General features: G+C 44.0%; 1 long non-coding RNA gene across 1 annotated transcript in view; it reads left to right on the top strand.

Annotated features, from left to right (window-relative positions):
* Positions 1-3,406: 3,406 nt before the first annotated feature.
* The window catches only part of LOC143982977 (uncharacterized), a 42,209-nt gene continuing 22,026 nt past the window's right edge, over positions 3,407-23,589 (top strand). The window contains exon 1 of the long non-coding RNA XR_013274549.1: positions 3,407-3,549. This is a non-coding gene — a long non-coding RNA (uncharacterized LOC143982977). The remainder of the gene's footprint in view (positions 3,550-23,589) is intronic.

Raw genomic sequence — 23,589 nt, 5'->3', positions numbered from 1 at the left:
TACTCCTGCCATGGTTCTGCAATTTTCCCTAGCAAACAAGTGAAACATTTTGCTAAAATCAGGGAGGCCGAGGCTCGGGCTGGTAACCATTGCACTTTTCAACATGGTAAAAGCATTTAACATTTCATCAGACCATTTTACAATATCAGACATTTCAGAGAGGGTTGCTTGTCTCAATATATTGTCATAGAAAGAGCAGTCAGGTATCCATTGGCGGCAGTAACCAATCATTCCAAGAAAGGTTAGCAGGTCTTTCTTGGTAAGTGGGCGGGGCAGACCCACTATAGCAACAATTCTTTTGTGACTGACTTTCCTAACTCCCGGAGACAGCACAAACCCTAGGTACTCAACCTCCTGTTTACACCATTGTAATTTTTTCTTAGACACTTTGTGACCACACGTATGTAACCATTTCAATAAGGATAGGCTATCAGCTCGGCAGTCCTCCTCTGAAGAACTACAAATCAAAAGATCATCAACATATTGCAACAGTACAGAACCATGAGGGGCAGTCCAAGGCCTGAGGGTGGCTTGGAGTACTATAGAATAGACCACAGGTGAGTCTATATATCCCTGGGGCATTCTACACCAGGTAAACTGGCGATTGTGTTGGTCAATCGACACAGTAAAAGCAAAGAGTGGCCTTGTCTCCTTGTCTACAAGGACAGAGAAAAAAGCATTCTTTAAATCAATCACAGTAAAACATTTGGCTGTTGCTGGAATGGAGGACAGCAGAGATGGAACATCAGGTACAATGGGTGCTATTGGGACTATGAGGTCAGTTATGGCCCTCAAGTCCTGTACAAATCTGAAGGAGCCATCCGGCTTCTTTACAGGGTTAACAGGTGTGTTGTATGGAGAAATAATTTCCTCCAGGATTCCATCCTGCAGAAACTTTTTCACCATTGGCACTATGCCATCCATCTTTTCTTTAGAGAGTGGATACTGTTTGTGATAGATAGGAAATGCACCTTCTTTGAGAGTGGCCTTGTATGGTGTGCATGAAACAAGTCCTACATCCAGATCTGATGTAGACCAGACCTGGGGGTCTATATCCTCAAAATCTTCTTCACTATTTTGTTGTGACAGCATCAATGAACCTGATTTGCATGCTACTATAGTGATTTTATCTGAGGAAATGTCTAGACCTCCTTCTGAGTTGGTTCTAATTGTGATTCCTAGTGGCCCAAACAAGTCTCTTCCCAACAAATTTACAGGACACCTTGGTATTATCCTGAAAGAATGTGTGCATATGGTGTACCCTTCATCATCTTCTATTGGTAGGGGTGGAGTCCTATATGTTTTTGTCAGTATCCCATTAATTCCCAAAGAGGGTTCCGCTGGTTCCCATTTGCCTCTGAAATGATCTTCACAAATAGTACTCCTAGTGGCCCCGCTATCAACAAGATAGGGGAGGAGTCTCCCATTTATTGAAATAGCAACCATTGGACTGTCAGTGAAATCATCTGAGACAAAAGGAAAAGCTGGGACACTACCCTCCGGGCAACATCATTGTTGTTGATTTCCCCATTTGATTGGAAATGTTGGACCTTGTTGGATGGATGCCTGTGGTTGTTGTCTGGTTAGGGACAGAACTGGAATCGGGAGTCTGAGAAGGGGTGGGGTGAGGACACTGACTTACCCAGTGGTCTTCAGCACCGCAATTGAAACATCCATTGTTTCTAGAGCGACTCATCCCTCTTCCATTTCTGCCTCTAAATCTGCCTCTAAAATTTCCTCTGCCTCTAAAGTTCCCCTTCGTATTCCCTTGGAAATGTTGTGTGGAGACATCTTTCTGTGAAAGAGCTTTGCCAAAGTCAGTTCTAGAAAGTGTTGACCATTCAGTAATCATTTGTTTGACTGGGACCACTAAATGGGGTTTGAGATTACTCAGGAAAGTCTGGATCAATAATGGATCCAAAGTTGTCAGAATGCCCAAACCGGCTTTCTGTCCATCCTGCCATATGAACCACCTAAGAGTTAACTAGGTAACGCTCCGTACATTTAGTGTTCCTATGAAAACAAAACAATTTACTTGCTTGACTGCCACCTAGCGGTGCAGACAATCAGACAACGGTGTGAATCAGACAATTAGACAATACCTCAACTTAGATTCCTTTACCAAAAAGAAATCAGTACTGTCCGTGATACTTTTTTTTTATACTAATACAGCTACAATCACTTCAAGACTGTAACAGAATACATTTGGAACAAGTTCAAGAGTATTTCAGATACAATAAACACACAATCTTGCTCATGGACCTGCTGTTTTGTTTCAGACAAATTTAAACCACAGATGAATTTCACTTTGCAATGTACATGGATCTGTTTACCTTTCACAAAATAGCTTTACCCAAATTGTAACTTTTTAACCTCCAGGAATACTACTCACCAAGTATGCCTTTTGGTTCTGGAAACAAAATAGCAGTCCACATATACACACTCAGCGCAATTCATTCAGCGTGATACTTTTAAAGCAAAGCAGTTATACAATCATACACAAAGTTTACACAATACATTGATCGTCAGTCACCAGTTCTGTGCCGAACAGAACGAAAACTCTAGAGTACTCTGTAAATTTTCCTAGGTCCCCAAAACCTATTCTTTTAAGGTCACCAAAACCTTTTCTTTTAAGGTCACCAAAACCTTTACAAGTGTCCCCAAAACACTATATGACCTCCAAGGTCATGACCGGTCAACTTATGTATACTTATGAGAGGTTCTATAACCCAACAGCAATCTCTGTGGGATGGAAGCCAAGTCACACACCTGACACCTGGACTGCGGCAAGTCAATTTCACTCAATAAGAATAGAATTAACTTACCGAGCCGTTAGTAGCTTTCCAAGTCTATTAAGGGTTAACATCCATCCCGAGACGAGCCCCCAGTTCTGTTAGGGTTAATTCTGTGTCTAGGGGGGTCCCTTCAACCTCTCAGACCTTAGATCCAACGTATTGTATAAATTCAGAGTACTCTGGAATCAATTCTCAAAGGACAAATAAATTCACACACACACCATGGCGTCCTTCGAGAACTAATTGTATTGAGATTTTACAAAGCAAATGATATAGTGTATTTTACGTCATACAGAATAAGACATGCGCAGTAGACATCAAGACGATTACAGCTGGTCAAGACAAATCGCTATTGTTCTTTGTTCTAAGCTAGCTGAATTAATATAAGAAAAGATACATAATTTCTTTTGTAGCAAAAAGATGCTGAGAAACAGTGTGAAGGTTATAGATAAGTGTGTGAGAACACACGGGTTAGAAGAATCTCATGTTGAGACAGTTATCTGAGAAGTTAAAGGGGTGTTCAAACTGTACATATTGTGAAATGGAAGTTTGTGAATATTAAGATGGCTGACAGAAACAAGATGGATGCTTAGCATAACCTTTCAGAAACCACAAAGGATAAAAAAAAAAATCCTCCTTTGCATTGGGGCTGTATTCTCTGGAGTTTGCCGTTGACATCTTCGGCTTGCAGGAAGTTGGCTAAATGATGCTGGTTTCTCCTGATGAGGCTGCAGGGGGCAGCACTGGGAAGAAGGTGAGTATTGCTGCAAAATCTGTGTTCTTTTAGGTGCTGGGCAAAAAATGAATAAATAAAAACTGCTTATGCAAGGCAAAGCAACAGTTTTACTTTCACGCTCTGCAAGAGCACAAACTTACCTTTCTGTTTCTCCCCTGCTGCTCCACTTGTTAGAAAGAATACCTGGTACTTAAAAGTATGGGAGATCTTGTAAGTCAGTCCCTATCCTCCCATATGACAGCATTGATGCTTGACACCCATATACTGGTGCACCGATAGGGATAGGAGTGTGCAGGGATAGGCGAGTACGTAGGGTTTATTCTCTTTGATGCTACAGGCTGAATCAGGGGAAAGAAGGGAAGGTATGTGCAGCAGGTATGGCTGTCAACAAAGTAAACCTTTTGCCCCCAATTGCCCCTCTTATATTGTAAAGACAGCTGGACAGGGGTGTATACATGTTGTGGCAAAAATATATCCCCGTTGCGCTTGGTGGGCAGTACTGTTGAACATGACCCATTCAAATGATTGGAGCACACTGCAACTACATGTAATGCATGAGGTTGTAATGAAGTGGTGCAGCATTTACAGGGTTAAAACAGGTGCTAAGGAGGCAATATATTGCCTCAATGCTTGTCAAACTTCTCTGAAAGGTGATTCATCACTGGTCGCATTTCAGGACATCTAAACTTAGACTTATAGTGGTGGTCAGTTGGAAAAATGCCCCTCTTACCTTGATGGTTACTGGGAAGGATGACCCACTTACATTGGTGGTCAGTGGGAAGAATCTCCCCCTTCCCTTACATTACTGATCAGTAGGAAGAATCTCCCCCTTCCCTTACATTGGTGGTCAGTAGGAAGAATCTGCCCCTTCCCTTACATTGATGGTCAGTGGGACAATTACCCTCTTAACATCGGTGGCCACAATGCCACCTTTACAGATGGCTAAAAAAAAAGATAATTAGTGTCATGCTACTGGCTCTGATAAGTGAAGTTGGACACAACTATATAGACACCATCAGATGGGAGGTCAATTAGCCACAGCTCAAGCAACCCCTTTCCATCATTGGAGGAACCCTAGGCTTCCACTGAACCCCTCTTAAATTTGGCTACCCTAATATTTTATTTATTGTTGTGTCCCCATTGGAGAGACCATCTCACTTTCTGTTGTGTCACTGGGATAGGAAGTGAGGGGAAATTTACACAATGTATACACCAATATCCCCAAATCCCCTTTTACCCCACCCAACAAGTGGGCCCACTGTGCAGGTATGTGCCCAAGCCCTACAAAAATAGTGAACTCTCACCAGTGGCCTTGCCATTATACCCCACAATCAACAAGCCTGCCTTTTCCCCTGGAGCCAGAGAAGGCCCTTTTCGCCTTTTAATGGTCAGCGATATCTATCAAGCATCCTATTTTGTGTCCTCAGGGTAGTGACACACTATGGACATAATCACATCCTTTGGGGGACCTTTTCTCCTCACTCCATGGCAAGCGCCACAACTCAGACACTTACTACTCATTCTACCTCCCCCTGGAAACGTCTTTTGACCCTTGACAGGATTTGAGGTCTTATGCACAGAGACAGGTCCCTTGCGACACTGTTTCCATGTTGTGTACCCTTGTCTCACGATTGGTTATACACTGATCTTTCTTCCCACATCGGCAGACAGCTCTTCAACTGACCTTTACAGCCCCACAATGCCAAATAATTTAACATTTTCTTTAAAATCCTCTATAGCAGTGGTTCTCAACTGCTGTCCTCAGGATCCACTAAGAGGCCAGGTTTGCAAGATAACCGAAATACATCACAGGTGATATAATTTGCTGCTCGGTGATTGCAGTATTCTAGTCTGCATCGCCCCAATGTAATACCTAAAGTCTCACCTGTTAGTGGGTCCTGAGGACAGGAGTTGAGAACCACTGCTCTATAGGTATGTAGCACTCTCTAATGTACAAAGCTGAATGGAAAATTTAGCTGACTCACCGTAGCTTAAGTGACTTTGGGTAATTGCTATGGGTTCAGATGTAGGTCAGGCTGGAGGGCTCTACAGGTCAAGCTACTGGTGACTCCCCTCGGTTCTGGAAATGACAAGAAAGTTCTAGAACATAGCGGGCAGAGGTGAGGGGGCAGTGATCTGCATATTTATGAGAATCTGACCAATCTCCGGGTAGGAGGCCTAGCAAGGTGGTTGGATGGGCTCATAAATGTAAAAGAGACTGGCCAGCAGGGGATTGGGTGGAAGATGGAGTGTTGAGACTGGAATCCAGAGGCATGTGAGGGGACTTTGCCTCCAGGCTTGAGCTGAGGAGAGAGGAAGAGAAGTTGCAGAGGCATCTCCGCTAACCTACCATCTCACCCAGGAGATACCCTGCCCAGTGAGCAAAGATCTATTCAGCAGAAGGCCTGAACAGCAGTTGTTGCAGGCAGCAGGATTCAAGGGACAGCGGGAGTACCTCTGCCTTATTACTCCCAGGGTCAAAAAGGGAGAAGACTGCCAGATGCAATATTTAGTAAGCTTTCATTAGGACAGTGTCACAGCTAACCTGAACCCCTTGCTCTAGGACATTTCTCAAGACAGCCAGGTGGGATGGCATTTCTACTTAGGGAACATGGAACTCCTGAAAACAGATGGGATATTTTCTATTGATCCATTAAGGACTGAAATTATTGAAATGGGAATACAGGCTGGGATTAGTTTTTATTATCTAATTCCGTTTTGGGCATTTCATAACCCCCCCATCCCTATCCAAGTTGTTAATCCCCCTAATAAAACGACAAAAAACAAGCCCAAGGACTGGTTTCTGTGTCTGGATGCAAGTTGAAAAATGCGTGTTGCCTGCCTGTGCAGGAGTAGGGGGACCCACAATCTAGCTGCCCTCTAGGGGATAGCGCTATATATACAAGAATTCAGGAGACAAATTACGAAATGTTATCCAGATGGTACAGGACCTTTTAAGCACCACACAATTGTTGGATATTTCCAATGATATACCGTGGTGGATTCTCCTTGTTGCTTTCTTGGGATATCTCTTTATCCCAACCCCCTTTCCTATATTGCAGTGATTTATTTGCTTTGGAGGTATCCCGTCTCAACCGATAATTCGGTAATACCCTATTACTGGTTGAGCCCTCGTTCCATTTAATTAAATTGGATTCAGCTTAATTTAATCCATATATTCTATGCCGTATGCCTTCAGACTGGTAAATAGCAGAGCATCCAGCATTGTCCCTAGTCACTAACCCCAGAAGAGCAATGCAATTTATTATACCAAGTGCAGTTTCCAATCGGGCCACAGAAAAATGTTCCTCTCGGTCTCCATGTGCGCAGTGGCACAGCAACACAGCGCTGCCTACAGCATGGAGGATAAACTACTTCCTGCCTACATGATGGCAAGGCATGGGGACAGGGCCGGTGCTACCACTAGGCGGAGTAGGCAGCCGCCTAGGGCGCACTACCCCCCAGGGCGCAGCCATGGCCTCTGTCCCGGGAACACATCTGCATGCCTCCAATCCCCCAATGTTTCCCACTGAGCGCCCTGCTGTTCCCTCGCTCTCTTCAGAGTAAAAGCTCACAGCGCCGCTTCGGGACTCCTTTGCTCCAGCCTGTCCCTCTGGCTGTGTGTGTGCAGCGGAGGGGCGGGGCTCGGTGGAGATCAGAGCATCGAGAGGTGCAGCATCTGTTAGTTGACCTCCCGGGCCAGTGGGGACACCAGGGCAACCCTGCCCGCCCAGTGCTGAGGAGAGCCTGGATGTGATGGTCGATGAAGCAGAGGTAAGGGAGAGGGTGGATCCTCCCTATCTACAGCGAGCTGTGCATGTGGGGTGGGGGGGGGGTGGGGTGAGTAGTGCAGGAAATAGGAGTTAGATAGGTAGGTCAGTGTGTGTGTGTGTGTAATGGTAAGATAGGTCAGTGTATGTGTCAGGTAGGTAGGTCAGTGTGTGTGTGTGTAATGGTCAGGTAGGTCAGTGTATGTGTCAGGTAGGTGGATCAGAGTGTGTGTGTGTGTGTGTATAATGGTCAGGTAGGTCAGTGTATGTGTCAGTTAGGTAGGTCAGTGTGTGTGTGTAATGGTCAGGTAGGTCAGTGTATGTGTCAGTTAGGTAGGTCAGTGTGTGTGTGTGTGTGTGTGTGTAATGGTCAGGTAGGTCAGTGTATCTGCCAGGTAGGTAAGTCAGTGTATATGTGTGTAATGGTCAGGTAGGTCAGTTTATGTGTCGGGTAGGTGGGTCAGTGTGTGTGTGTAATGGTCAGGTAGGTCAGGGTATGTGTCAGGTAGGTGGGTCAGTGTGTGTGTAATGGTCAGGTAGGTCAGTGTATGTGTCAGGTAGGTGGGTCAGTGTGTGTGTAATGGTCAGGTGGGTTACATATTGCAAAGGGGGTGGAGTCATGGGTGGAGCCAATGAGGGGCAGCAAAATTAGGTTTCGCCTAGGGTGTAAAAAATTCTTGCACCAGCCCTGCATGGGGAAAATAAAATTTCTCACTAAAGGTTCACCTCAGAACTTACTCTACCCCCCCCCCCCCATTTTTTTCCTTACCCAGGTAAATTTGCCAAAATTCTTCTGCCCCCCCCAACTTCTATAACTTACCCTTCATAACCCCTCCCTTCTTTTCCATACCCCCCATATTCTACCAGTTAACGGGCTGATCGCCCCATTATGGATAAGTTAATTGCCCTCTCTGTATACCCTTCCCTCAATTTAAAACGAAGAGCTCCAATAGCTCTAATATGTGAACCCCCCACCCAGTGTAGTTAAGACAACTGGTTAATGTAAAAGTCAAGACAGGTCATCTTGTTTATAACATGTGGAAATACTGTAGCTGTGAATCCTTTGATATCCAATGACAAAATTATGGAATTATTTTTTGACTGAGAAATCTGTAAACTATAGACTGCTTTGTGAGTCAAAAATAAAGGATCTAAAAAAAAAATAAAAAAAAACTGATGCTAATTCTATCCTTTCCCACTGTATTCTAAAATAACTTTTATTGGACTGAAGCAACTTCTAAGTGAATCTGATGTGACTAATGTAAACCTAATTCCATTACTGACTTCCTTTAGAAGATGCTTGTTCAGTGACTGTTCTTCCTATCTTCTGGATGCATTTTGCTTGAAACACTGACCTAAAGCAACTAGGCTTTATCTGAGGACTCTCCGGTTCAGTGGCGGTAAAATGATTGTGACTTATTGATGTTCATCTAGAAGAAAATTAACAAATATATATATATATATATATATATATATATATATATATATATATATATATATACATATACTATAGGTCATACTCAAAATATTCAACAGCAAGCAAGTGAAAATGTCACATACTACTTATTTTGCACTATACAATATGGAACATTGAAGGCCAAATTTGGGGTGAGTGCTTTTTTTTTCTGTGAATGACACATATACTCACATATTGGAGGGGTAGAATTGGCTGTTATGGTAGGTTGTATACATAACCTGCTGAATGTTAGGCAACAGATGCTTCCATTTTTTTTCTCTTATTAGATTAGATTTAAGACCTAATGTTTCAGTCCCAATGGTTAGTTGGCACTCTTGATGTTGGTGTGGTGACAGGGGGCCATGGTAGGTACATCATCTGGGTCAACATTCTTTGGCATTGCATTGATGAGCCCACAGGACAAGCAGAATTTTGCTGGCTGGGTTAAGGGATTGCATACTCCTAGTTTTGGATCAAGGGGAAATTAAGTTAAATCATTGGTGAGTTTTGAATGCCAGAGGAGGACGTTGAATAGCAGAGGTCAGTGCTGGTGTGAAGATGGTGTGAACCATCCAAAATAAAACTGTGTACAAAGTCTGACCTAACAGAGATTTCCAGTTGGGTCACAAGTGAGTGGCAAAGATTTACTGTGAGATGCAATGCCTAGGAGTGCCTAGTCTTTACCAGAGCTCCTAATGGTGTAGTTGTAGCTTGCACTTCTAGGCAGTGGCTCTCACTTGTATATAAAATCATTATATGAGGTTGGACCATTTAATTTCTGGAATGGATTGTAAAAAAAAAAAAAAAAGTTTGTGCAGGATCCATGGTGGAGAATCCACTTGTCAGGCCAGAGTTCCGGTCTTTTTCTACAAACAGATTCCTGTAACCTTTTCAGAATTTCCAAGTAACAATGTTGGTTGACCATTGTACCAAGTTACACAGTTAGTAAGGTAGAATAAAGACACCAGTCCATCCTGAGTGAGTGTCTACAATTGTCCCTATCCCTGTACATTGCACACTTGCATTGGTCCCTACCCTCAAGGAGCCCACAATCCAAGGTCCCCATTCATATACTAGGGCCAATTTTGGACAGAAGCCAATTAACCCACCATGTCTTTGGAGTGTGGGAGGAAACCCACGCAGGCACAGAGAGAACATGCAAACTCCAGGCATGGTTGGGATTTGAACCAGCGACCCTTCTTACTGCTAGGTGAGAGTGCTACCCACTACACCACTGTGCCGCCCATGTTCTATGAACTTTTAGTGAACTATCCCCTTGTGATCAAAAAAAAAAACACATGAGGGTTCGCACTCTGTCCACATTTGCATCTGCCCTTTGCATTTTTGGCTGCCCACTTCTTGCACCATCATGGACATCTTCCTGTCCCTCCTTAAACCACCTATGCCATTCAAAAATAATGAATTTTTTCACCTAGTGTTGACCATAAGCCTGTTGTAACAGAGCTAAAATTTCACTCGCACTTTTGCCAATTTTCAGACAAAATGTGATGTTAATCTGCTGCTCCAGATTCTTGTCACTCATTTTCTGCCAACAGTGCAACGCACGCACATGTTATTTCTTCTACTACTCCGTAAAGACTGAGTCAACTAGTCAGCGACCCAGGCAAGTGCAAGTTAGAACGTGTCAGAACACGCTTGAGTGCAAATGGCCTTGTGACTTACCACCATAGTGCTACGCCGCGGGCATCTTGGGAATTAAATTGTCACATCTCGTATTATATTGTTACATATCTGAATGAGGAGCCAAAGATGTTGAGGATGGCCTCTATCACAATTCCTGTCCAAACAACCATGGAAAATGGGATAGGGTCTGCAAAAGCAATGGAGGTACACAAGTGCCAGGGTGCAGACACTGGAGGCTGAAACTTGGGAGCACTAGTATCAGAATAATAGGAGTAAAGCTGGTGGTACACAATGAGTACACCAAGTTCAGTTATGAGCAGATCCACTAACAACTGCCTAAGAAGACACCAAATTGTAGGAAGGATTAGAGTCAGAAACAAGCATTGGTTGGCAACGTGCAATGTGCAGGAAGCAAGGTACCAAGTCGATAGGCAGAATCCTGGTCAGAACTTCAGGCCGAGGTCAGTAATGGAGATGAGCAGCAATCATAGGCGGATAATGATAATTCAAAAGCAGGTCAGTAACAAGGTCAGCATAAGTTTCAGGATCATGAATCACAGGAGTACAGACTGAAAGACCATTCAGCAGTGATTCCATGCAGTACTCAGTTTGTTTTAAATAGCCTGCTTGGCACCAGTATCGTTGGTGGATGTGCCTGCATGCTTGTGTGTACCCTGTTATGTACATGCGCCCAGTCACATGTCTAGTTCAGCTTCTATGCCTGTTAACATGTGCACACTTATGGGTATGTGCATTAACCTGATGGCTGGCACAAGGTATCTGACAAATATATTAGTAGATGTCTGTTTACGCTATGTGACAAAAACAAATACAAATTACTGACCACTCTTTTTGTTTGATTATCATACTCTATTCATATATACACTATATTACACTATATCACAAATGCGCTTCTAGAAGAATGGTCAAACATTCCCATAGACACACTCCTAAACCTTGTGGACAGCCTTCCCAGATGAGTTGAAGCTGTTATAACTGCAAAGGGTGGACCAATGCAATATTGAACCCTACGGACTAAGACTGGGATGCCATTAAAGTTCATGTGCGTGTAAAGGCAGGTGTCCCAATAATTTTGGTAATATAATGTACTCTGTCTTCCAAAAGGTTGAAATTGTCAATATCGAATGATCCTTTGTCCTCATTTTTTTTACTGCCATTTAATTTCTCATCTTAACTTGGCAATCATTGTCACAAAAACCTTCCATTGCATGACACAATAATTAACTTACTCCTGGCAGTGCAGTATTGGCTGATGTTCACATGTATTTTGGGACTTGCCCAGCATTCCATATTGCTTAGTGTACTAGAATAACCCCATCTTCCCCCAGCCAGGCTGCAAATTAGACCCATACACGGCTTCTCTTGGGGCTTTGTTTACCAAAGACACCTATTAACATTTGCTGCCAAGAGAGAAATTTGTTGAATGATTTTTGCCAATCACTATTAGGCTTTGTACACACGGTCAGACATTCTGACGGAAAATGTCCGATCGGACCGTGTTGTCGGATAATCCGACTGTGTGTGGGCTCCAACGAAATGTTTCCCTCGGAATATCCGACGGACAAAGTTTTAGAGCTGGGCTATAAAACTTTCCGACAACATGATCCAATCAAATTCCTAGACCAAAGCTATTGGCTACTAGCCTGAACGTAGTCCCGTCATAACGAAATAATATCATCACGTTACGTACGATCGGATTTTCCGACAACTTTGTCCGACTGTGTGTATGCAACAGTTTCCGTCGGAATGTCCGACCGTGTGTACAAGGGCTTAGATGTTATTTACTGGTGCTGAAGATATCTAGGTAGGTCTCCCTTCTGCTTCCACAAAACATACTGCCCACACCCAGCATTCTAAGAAGTGAAAGAGAGATGCCTTTTGGGACAAACTATGTAGACAAAGAGTACTCCATATTCCCATCGCACACGTTCCTGGAAAAGCTCTCAAGGGATTGGGTGCTGCAGCAACAACCAGCTGTGAACTGTTTCAAAAGTCGCAAGGAAAATGTTTGCCAGCACACAAGGAATTATTTAATGAATGATCACATCAAAAGAGTAGTGCAACGTTTCGGAGTCACGCAGGACCCCTTTGTCAGGCATTAACCACTTGCCCACTGGGCACTTAAACCCCCTTCCTAACCAGACCAATTTTCAGTGCTCTCACATTTTGAATGACAATTACTCAGTCAGGCAAAATGCTACACATATGAATTTTTGTCCTTTTTTCACACAAATAGAGCTTTCTTTTGGTGGTATTTGATCATCTCTGGGTTTTTTATTTTTTTGCGCTATAAATGAAAAAAGACAGAAAATTTTGTAACAAAATGCATTTTTCTTTGTTTCTGTTATAAAATTTTGCAAATCTGTAATTTTTCTTCATAAATTTTGGCCCAAATTTATACTGCTACATTTCTTTGGTAAAAATAACCCAAATTAGTGTATATTATTTGATCTTTGTGAAAGTTATAGCATCTACAAGCTATGGTGCCAATCACTGAAAATTGATCTCTCTTGATGTACTGAGGGCCTATCTAATTTCCTGAGACAATAACAAGTCAGGAAAGTATAAATACCCCCAATTGACCCATTTTTGGAAAGTAGACAATCCAAGGTATTTAGTAAGAGGGATTGTGAGTTTTTTTTAAGTAATTTTTTCCCACAATTCTTTGCAAATTTAAGATTTTTCTTTCTTTTTTTCACAGAATTGTCATATTAACAGGTTTTTTTCTCTCACACAGCATATGCATACCACAAATTACGCCCAAAAACACATGCTACTATTCCTTCTTAGTATGACGATACCACATGTGTGAGACTTTTACACAGCCTGGCCACATACAGAGGACCAACATGCAGGGAGCACCATCAGGCGTTCTAGGGACATAAATTACACATTTTATTTTTTGACTTCCTGTTACACTTTTGAAGGCCCTGAAGCACCAGGACAATAGAAACGTCCCCAAAATTACCCCATTCTGGAAAGTAAACACCCCAGTGTATAATCTATGATGTATAACAAGCCTTTTGAACGTGTCATTTTTTTCCACAAGTTTTTGGAAAATGAAAACCCATTTTTTTTTTTTACACAAAGTTGTCTATTTATGAGATATTTCTAACACATAGCATGTACATAGCAAAAATGGCACCCCAAAATACATTCTGCTACTCCTCCTGAGTATAGCAATAGCACATGTGTGAGACTTTTACACAGCCTGGCCACATACAGAGGCCCAACATAAAGGAAGCACTGTCAGCAACATACATATCAAATCTAATTTGACTACCTATTACACTTTTGTGAGACACTGATGGGCACTGCAGTGGCAAGAATGTGGCATGGATGAGCACTGATGTGGCACGGGTGAGAACGGATGTGCAACGGATGAGCACAGATGAGGCATGGATGAGCATGAATGAGCCATGGATGGGCATGGATGAGCACAGATGGAGCATGGATGATTACGGATGGAGCACGGATTGAGAATGGATGAGCACAGATGGATGGATTCAGCACGGATGGATGGAGCATGGATGGGCCAGGGATGGATGGAGTATGGATGGGCACATATGGAGCATGGATGAGCCAGGGATGGATGTTACATGGATAGGCACAGATCAACACTGTGGGCACTCCAGAGAACGCTGCTGAACTCAGCTCCCTCCTCTCCTCGCACACTGTAATGATCGGTGCGAGGAGAGAGCAGGAGCTGCACCGGACAAGCTCTGGTTTGTTGACAAGTGATCGCTCCATCATTGTCACATTTACCAGCCTCTTGCTTTCCTGAATGAACACAATGAGTGATCTGTACTGATCACTCACAGTGTTCATTCATAACTGAAGCATAGTAAACTGTTTTTGTTTTGTTTTTGGGGGGGGCGACTGTCAGATTGGCTGTATGGGGCCCTGTGGTTTCCGACAGCAGCCCTGCATAAATTAACAGAAGCCAAAGCACATTCATAATTTATTACATTTATAGAGTATAACAACAATCTAAGGTCCCTATGTTTAAGGTTTAAGTTCACCTTTTATTTACATAGTTTGTCAAGTTGAGAAAAGACACAAGTCCATTCAGTTCAACAAAAAAAAAAAAACACACACTCCCATATACACAATCCTTCGCCCACAGTTGATCCAGAGGAAGGCAAAAAAAAAAACAGCAAACCATGATCCAATTTGCTACAGCAGGGAAAAATAATCCTTCCTGATCCCCCAAGAGGCAATCGGATTTTCCCTGGATCAACTTCATCTAGATACTGGCCCAATCAGAACATTTTAGGGGCCCCTTGTCTGCGTAGACCGGTTATGTAAAAGGTGAGCTTAGCTTTTGAATGCAAACACTTTAGATGGGAGCCAATTACCTACCACCATGTCTTTTGGATTACCTCTGAGAAGTACCCAGAGGTAGCCCATGCAAACACTAGGAGAACAAGCAATCTCCATGCAGCTAATGTACTGGCTGGGATTTAAACCTGGGGTCCCAGTGCTGCAAGGCAGAAGCGCTAACCACTAAGCCGCATATGTGTGAAAGTCCTTCAAAGACCTAAACAAGGCGTGCCGCTGCCCATGTTATGATAAGAAATTCTTGACCATATTGTCAGCATGTTTGTAAATGGTTGACCCTGGGTTAATTATCTACCTTTCCCTCATATTTGAACAAGGCTGACCCCACAGCACTCTGTCTCCTGCCCCGGGATCCAGGGGATGACACAGGCCATAGCTGTCATTAGGTCAGTCTATGGAGCCATGTGACGGACTCTTTTGCTTGGTCATTGTCATTAATCTCACACGTACGCACACACGCATGTGTTTTCCTAAGAATTCCATAATGGGCCTTTCGCGTGACAGCTCCTTCTGGTCTTCCTGGGAGGAAGAGGGAGGGGAGCCAAGGGGAAAAATAGGCCAGGAAGTTTTGGTGAGAAGTTTGAGTTTCCTCTGGTCCGTCTGCATCTCCCAAAACAAGAGTAAAGGAGCGCCGTTGATATCTCAGTGTGTTTGTATGTGTGTGTTCATTCCACGCACAGCGTCATGGCTTGTTTTCCTGCTGGCGGATTGATGTGGGGCTGAAATTTCTCATTGCTGGCCCCGTGTAACATGACCTCTCTCGGTGTCATAGTATACAAGTTCTCTGCCAGAGCTTCCTGTTAGTGTGTGACTATTATAAATATCACAGTACAGCGCTCATTTAGGCAGCCAGATAGAGGAAACACTAGCAGTGAGAAATATGCAATCAAGGGGAACAAAGTTGCTGCTGAAAATTTTGAACAAAAACTGTAAATTTTGATAATAAAATTACTCTGACTGGTAATTCCCTTATACTATTGCCTCCACAAAAGCACCCCTTAAAAGAATAGATACACCTTAGGCCGCGTACACACGGGCGGACTGTTCGCCCAACTTTGTCCGCTGAACAGTGTTTCAGCGGACAGTCCGCTCGTGTGTGGGCTTCAGCGGACAGTTTCAGCGGACAGTCTGACGAACAAAGTTTTTCGGAATTCCCGTAAGACAGTCCGCTGAAACTTGGTTTGAGCGGACAGTCCGCTCGTGTGTAGGCTTGTTCGTCAAACTAAGTTCCGCGCATGCTCAGAAAGGATTTACACGCCGAAGGTTGCATTGCAGTGTATAGGACGTCGTTTTTCGAGTCCCGTCGTACGTGCCGTTCACGTCATCGCGCACGCTTTCAGCGGACTGTTCGTTCATCGTGTGTGGTCAAGTCCGCTCATGGAAATTTTGAGCGGACTGTTTGTCGGATTGTTTGACAAACTAAGTTGGGCGAACAGTCCGCCCGTGTGTACGCGGCCTAATAGTTAATTTTTCCGTTATCCACCACGTTTCACCTTTCTTCATGTAGTAACAACCTGAACAAACGCCATACAACCAGGGGTGGACTGACCATTGGGACACTCGGGCACTGCCCGAGGGCCCCGTGCCACTAGGGGGCCCCATCAGGATTGCCAGCCTCAGTAAAACTAGGGAAAGTATGTAAAAATCTGTGTTTTTTTACATCTGTCTCTGAAATGTCCCTTACCAACATCCCTTTGGTCTAAAAATCCTTAGATTATAGCTACCCCACCTCTCCAGTACCTTCTCAGCCAATAGAAACATGTCTGCGTATACTGTGTGAATTGTATACTGTGTGTGTGTTTGTGTATACTGTGTGGCCCCATAATGTCTGATTGCCTGGGGCTCCCATAATCTCCTATTGCCCAGGGGCCCCATGAGTTGTCAGTCCGCCCCTGCATACAACACACCTCAAAGATTAAACCTGATAAATTATTTCAAAGGGAATTATACCCAACCATTAATTCTTTACTTTACTGCTCCCTAGGGAAGTACATAAAAAGCGTCTATAATCGTTCCCAGCACCCTCAGGCAGGAAGCATTTTAACAGAACTCCAACTGTGATTGAACAGACAGGCACTTTTACTGTGGAATGGTACTTTTGCCAGTGCTTTGTCAAGGGCTAAGCCTAAATCCACCAGACTTTGTGCTGGGTCCCAAGTTGACTTCTGAAGATTTAGCTCCCAACAGAAATTTTCCAGGACTTGTACCATCTGTTGGAGATTTAAAGTCAGCTTCTGAGCCGAGTACTCCCTGAGAAGCAGGTTATCCAGGTACCCCACAATGGAAATATCTTGAGCCTTTAGCAACCCCAGAACTAGAGCCAACATCTTGGTAAGTAGTATGCCATGAACAAGACGAATAACGGCGCCACAAACTTGTAGTAGCTATCTTCTACTGAAAATTGTGAGCTGTAAAATCAAGATGTGTAAGTAGGCATTTTTAATATCTACTAATGCCCGGAAGCCCCTTTCCTGAAGTGAAGCAATCACCAACTGGGTTGACTTCACCCCGCAATTTCGTACCATCAGGAACTTGTTGAAACCCTGCAGGTCCAGAATAGGCTAGATGTCTCTGGTTGACTTTGCAACCGTAAACTGGTTGGAACAGAAGTCGTGAAGCCACTCCCCTTCAGACACAGGTGCAAAAACCCCTGTAAGAGCAGCCTTTCCAGAGCTGCAAGGAAAACCGCTCCGAAGATATACTTGAATGCATAAAGCATTAAAGAGGAAAGCTAGGAAACTCTAGTTTGTAATAAACCGTACTGCAAGCCCAATCGACTGTAACTTCCTGAGTCACAACAGCCACAAAGGTTGATAGACACCCCCCCCCCCACTGGCATGAGTCTGGGTACCCCATCACTTGTCTCCAGATCCAGAGGACTTGGGGGTCCATTCTTCTTATGGAACCAAGACATAGGCCAGAGGCTTTTTTTCTTATGATAGAAACTCTTGGATTCTCAAGGCACTACTGGTTTCTGACCTGTTACCTTCGCCTTTTTTTTGGGGGGTAAGAGCATGCTTTTCTTCAAAGTCGCTCTCTGGACAAAGGCATCCAAGGGCAGTCTAAACAAGTGTTTGACCTCAAAGGGCAGCCTCTCAATTTGCTTTTTGCAGATATGTTTTCCAACCAACACTTGAGCTATGGCATCCTTCTCATGTGGACAGAGATGGTGGTCTTATGGGGTCTTCTAAGGCATTCACAGAGAAACTTAAGTCTTTTGGAAACTCTTCTAGGAACTGTAAGATGGCAGGATCTCCTGGGTCTGATTCTCTGGATTAGATCATACACTTTGGCCATTCTCCCACTGCAGCCACCAGCAGGCTTCAGAACCATTTCTACCAGAGGAAGAGATACAATTAAAAAGGGCCAGTAATCTTTTTTCCATGACATCCATACATGCGGATCTGCGGCGCCCGGGACCTGCTCCTGCTGTGATTATACACAGCGGGAGCCTAGCGGCCGGTACCACAGACTCGATGTCCGCCGGCACCCACTGATTACACAGTACAGAGGCAGAACAATAATCTGCCTGTGTAAACAAGGCAGATTGTCGTTCTGTCAGAGGGGAAGGTATTGATCCTGTGTTTATTTTAAGCAGGAACATGGATCTTTGCCTTCCCCTAGTCAAAACACCTCCCCCTCACAGTTGGTAAACACAATTTAAGCATATAATGAACCCTTTGCTTGCCCCTAATCTTAATCCCTTCCCAGCCAGTCCCACTATAAATTGCTGATCGCCGCCAATACTAGTAATATGGAAATTGGGAGCCTGATCCCCAACCAGGCTACCATGAAAAAGGGGGGCAGTTGGACTATCGCGGTACAATAAAAATAATATAACAAATGAATATATAAAAATTACAAAGGATTTTATTGATGCCAATAAACAATTAATCGTTTACAGATAAAACATCAAAGTTATACACAATATGTCACCAGTAGGTGTTCACATATTATTGATTTTGGATGATGGTACAAGCCCCTACTCATTCTTATTTTTGTATTACTCCATAAGAGGCCACATTCATTTGCCAATACTAGTAAAAATAAATAAATAAGAAGAAATATCCCATAGTTTGCAGATGCTATAACTTTTACGCAAAACCAAAAATATGTAGCAGAATACATATTGGCCTAAATTGACTGTTTTTTTTATTGGATGTGTTTTATAGCAGAAAGTGAAAAATATTGTGTTTTTTCTTTTTTTTTCAAAACTGTTGGTCTTTTTTTTTGTTTTTAGCGCAAAAAATTAAAACCGCAGAGGTGATCAAATTCCACCAAAATACAGCTCTATTCGTGGGAAAAAAAACAAAAATGTTATTTGGGTACAGTGCCGCACGACCGTGCAAGAGTCAGTTAAAGTAACACAGTAGCCTGGTCATGAAGTGGGATAAACCATCCAGAGCTGAAGTGGTTAAACAGACTTTACCTCATCCAAGATGGCCTTCAAAGTCACATGTGGCGCCAGCATCCAATCGGATAGCTGCCTCCCTGTGACCCAGGAAATCATAGAGGAACCAAGTACCTCTCAACTTCCTCCCCCACCTGCATTCCCGCTGTAGTCGAGCGCCACCTGCAGTGGAGAATACAGACTGCACCAGTCAATAAATTGTGATGTCTGAAGTGTTTCAAACAGATGCCATCAACACAAGCCCAAAGCCCTATGACACAGGCCCTAACCTTATCCTGGTGAAAGCACTATGTTTTATTTAGATGCAGGCATCCCAAAAATGGCTGCACTTCTATAGCATAAGGCATAAAGCCAGATGCACACTGCTGCATTGCAGTAACATTAATTTTGAATCGTTCTAGTCAATAGTTATCTAAATAGCTTGTTAGAGCCGAATACAGATAATTATCTTTGTTCAGGAGCTATGGATAGCTGCTCCGGGGATCTCTGATCCCTTTATAAATCAGCAGTGTCAGCTGAATCTCACTTCTCTGTAAGACCCCTTTCATACTGCCAGCGTTTTTTAGGCGCTATAGCGCTAAAAATATCGCCTGTATAGCGCCTGAAAAAAACGGCTCCTTTCACTCCTTTAATTTAACCCCTTTTTGGCCACTAGCGGGCGATTGAAACCGCTAAAACGATGGTAAAGCGGCGCTAAAAATAGCGCCACTTTACAGCCGAGCGGCTCGGTGTGAAAGCCATCTAAAGCAGCTAATGAACAAAACAAGACAGTTGCCCAGTTTTTTCAGCCAACCGGGTGACAATTTCATGTCTTTGGTAGACAGACTCCCATCAGCTATCGCTAAAATCTTAAATAATACAACCCTTACAGACCACTTTGACCTACAGCTAAGCCTTGATTAAGGCTTGTCTGGTGAAAGGTGTCTGGTGTCAGGTGAAAGTGCTGCCACCCAATCTCACACACACGCCCTTGGTACCAGTGCCCCCCCACACCGCAGCGCCCCGCCCTGCTTTCCGAACTCCACTTGCCCATCTGCGGGCCTATGAGCGAGATGGCGGGTGCCAGCTGTTGGAGGGGAAGGAGAAGTGGCGGACACACGTCTGCTCTCCTCCCCTTCTTGTGGTGACCCGGAAAGTGATGTCTCTAGCTTAGCTGGAAAAATATGTTTTGCAATGCATGCGATCTGCATTGCAAAACATTCAGTGGAGCACAGGGGAGACATGCAGAGTCTTTTTGGACCCACATGTCTCATTAAAGAGAAACTGTCACATAAAAAACATCATATAGGGGACTTTTTGTCCCCTATGTAATGGGAAGAAAAAGTTTAGTAAAAAAATTGAGTTACACCCAAGTACATACCGCCACCGCCCCCCCCCCCCCCATATATGAACCTAAGCCCATGCGTCAGGGGTGCCTACGTGTGAAAACGTTCATTGCGAGACACATGTTACATATCGCTGCTCACGCCAGAGTGAGAGCAATAAATCGTACACAAGACCTCCTCCGTAACACTAAACTGATACCTATAGGGGGCTTTTGAAACATCGCCTTTTGAAAATATATTGTACTGAAGTTTGTCGCCATTTCACGGGCGCACAAACATTTAAGGCTGGACATGTTGGGTATCTATTTAGCGCAACCTTATCTTTTATATTTTACAAAAAAGCAGGGTATTTCATTATGTTTCTTTGCCCTAAAATTCCCTTTATTCTGTCAATCCCAGCCAGTGAGCCAATGAGGAGAGAGGGGGGGGGGGGGGGGGCAGGGCTGACATAGCTCCCAACTGTCCCTGATTTGGAGGGACTGTCCCTGATTTGGAGCAATGTCCCTCTGTCCCTCTTTCCTCCTCATTTGTCCCGCGTTTTGGTCTGATCTATATAGTTGTATATAAAATGCACTTTTTATCTATCAAAAAGTGTTTCCCAGCGCTAAATCTTTCCTCCAGTTTCTAAATTGCTGCATTTGTAAATTTCCAAAGCCAGTATAAAAGAAAATTAGTGATAAAAAAAAACACTTGTGGGTTTAACTAATATTTTTTTTTTTTGTATAATTCTCCTTTAAGTGGGTGTGGTGGGGGGGGGGGGGTGTCCTATGCCTACATACTTTTTCTAATCGGTGTCCCTCGTTACCATCTCAAAAAGTTGGGAGGTATGGATTAGTATGTGGAGATATGTCTGTGAAGGTTCTCATTCATCCAGGTCATAGTATATCTAGTAGAAGTCGGTCACATTATGACATCATATAGGCTGAGCCACGCTCTGTGTATGAATGGACAGTATCCATTCACAGGAACGTGGCTTGGGAGAAAGCTTGCTCGAGTGCCACCATAGCAAGAGGCTTGATATTGTGGGCGGGGGAGCCAGGACCACCAGAGGAGGACCCAAATAGAAGCGGATTGGGGCTGCTCTGTGCAAAACCATTACACAGAGCAGGTAAGTATAACATGTTTGTTTTTTGTTTTTTAAATACAACCTTTAGAATCACTTTAACCACTTGCTTACTGGGCACTTAAACCCCCCTCAGTCCCAGACCAATTTTCAGCTTTCAACGCTGATGCACTTTGAATGACAATTGCGCGGGCATACAACACTGTACCCAAATGAAATTTTTATCATTTTTTTCCCACAAATAGAGCTTTCTTTTGGTGGTATTTAGTTACAGCTCGGAGTTTTATTTTTTGCTAAACAAACAAAAAAAGATGCAAAAAAAAAAAAATCATGTTTTAATAGTTTGTTATAAAATTTTGCAAACGGGTCATTTTTCTCCTTCATTGAAGTGCGCTGATTAGGCGGCACTGATAGGCTGCATTGGTGGGCAATGATAGGCTGCATTGGTGGGCACTGATAGGCTGCACTGGTGGGCACTGATAGGCATAGTTAAGGCGGCACTAATAGGCACAGATAAGGCGGCACCGATGGGCACAGATAAGGCGGCACTGATAGGCAAAGATGGGCACAGATAAGATGGCACGGATGGGTGGCACGGATAAGTGGCACGGATGGGTGGCATGGATGGGCACTGATAGGTACCACTGATAGATGGGACTGATGGGCACTGATAGGTGGCACTGATAGGTGGCTCTGATAGGTGGCACTGCTGGGCACTGATGGGCGGCACTGCTGGGCACTGATGGGCGGCACTGCTGGGCACTGATGGGCGGCACTGGGGTGCAGCACCTTTGAGGCAGATTGTGGGCACTGTGGGTGGCACTGTTGGTGGCACTGCTGGATGGCACTGTGGGTGGCACTGTGGGCACTATGGGCACTGATGGGGGGCACTGATGGGGGGCACTTACTTTTATTCAGGATGGCACTGCGGTGGGCAGGTGGGCACTGGCAGGGGGCAGGTGGTGGTCTGTACTGCTGGCCGTGATCGGGACTGATGTCCCGATCACGGCCGCCGGTGATCGGCTTTTTTTTTTTCTCCTCGCGCTGTCAGCGCGAGGAGGAATAATAGCCGATTACCGGCTCCGTTCTATCACATGATCAGCTGTCATTGGCTGACAGCTGATCACGTGATAAGGGGTCGGGATCGACCCCTTACACGGATCGGTGATCAGGCGAGTCTCATGGACTCGCCGATTACAGAGCGCGCCGCGCGCGCCCCTCAGGGGGCACGCAGGCCGCTCGTACACGGGACGACGTCAATAGACGTAGTCCCGGAAAAGTAGATCCGCGCTAATGCCGTCATTTGGCAATAGCGCGGATCTCAAGTGGTTAAGCTGGCCATACACTAAAATTTTTTTTGAATATTGTCGCTTAAAAAATTTTATTTTTCGATTTTATAATCATAAAATTGGTAATGGAAAGTTCAACAGGGGCCGGTTGAGTTTGGATCAGTGTGTGACCATACCTGCTAAGCAGAAGGTGATCGTTTGTTCAACTGCTGTCAAAGGGAACTGTTGGAAAATTTAGCGTGCTCAGCCTCTGCAGCCAATTGTTTGGAGTCGCCGATCATGTATCCTAACAGTAGCAAGTCAGAACACAATGTCCCAGCGGGGGGATTCCTCTATCCACCGTGTTTGTGTAGATAGAGGCAGTTCATTTTTGTTATTTGCACGCCCCGCTGGCTGAACAAACAAAAATAAAAAAATAATCATCTGGGGCCAGCTCTTGTGGGGTAAAATTGACCATTTCTCCAAAATGGAATGTAAGACTCCTTTCGCACTGAGGCGCTTTTAAAACCTATTTATTTTAGCTCATGAAAACCTATTTTCATTAAAATCAATGAATGCTTTCACACTGGGGCAGTGCGCTGGCAGGGTGGTGAAAGAACACCCCTCTCCATTGAAATGAATGCAAAGAGCTTCAAAAGCGCCTGAAAAGCTCTTCAAAAGTGCTCAGTGTTTTACTGGCAGTTTACAAGCGCTTCAGTGTGAAAGGGGTCCTAAAAGCAAAATTATGGGGATAATATT

This window comes from Lithobates pipiens, unplaced genomic scaffold (genome assembly GCF_037356315.1).
Source record: "Lithobates pipiens isolate NorthernLeopardFrog02 unplaced genomic scaffold, aLitPip1_a1.2 Scaffold_1, whole genome shotgun sequence".
Lineage (NCBI taxonomy): Eukaryota > Metazoa > Chordata > Amphibia > Anura > Ranidae > Lithobates > Lithobates pipiens.
Note: the sequence above shows the minus strand (reverse complement) of the source record. Positions and strands in the feature narration are given on the sequence as shown.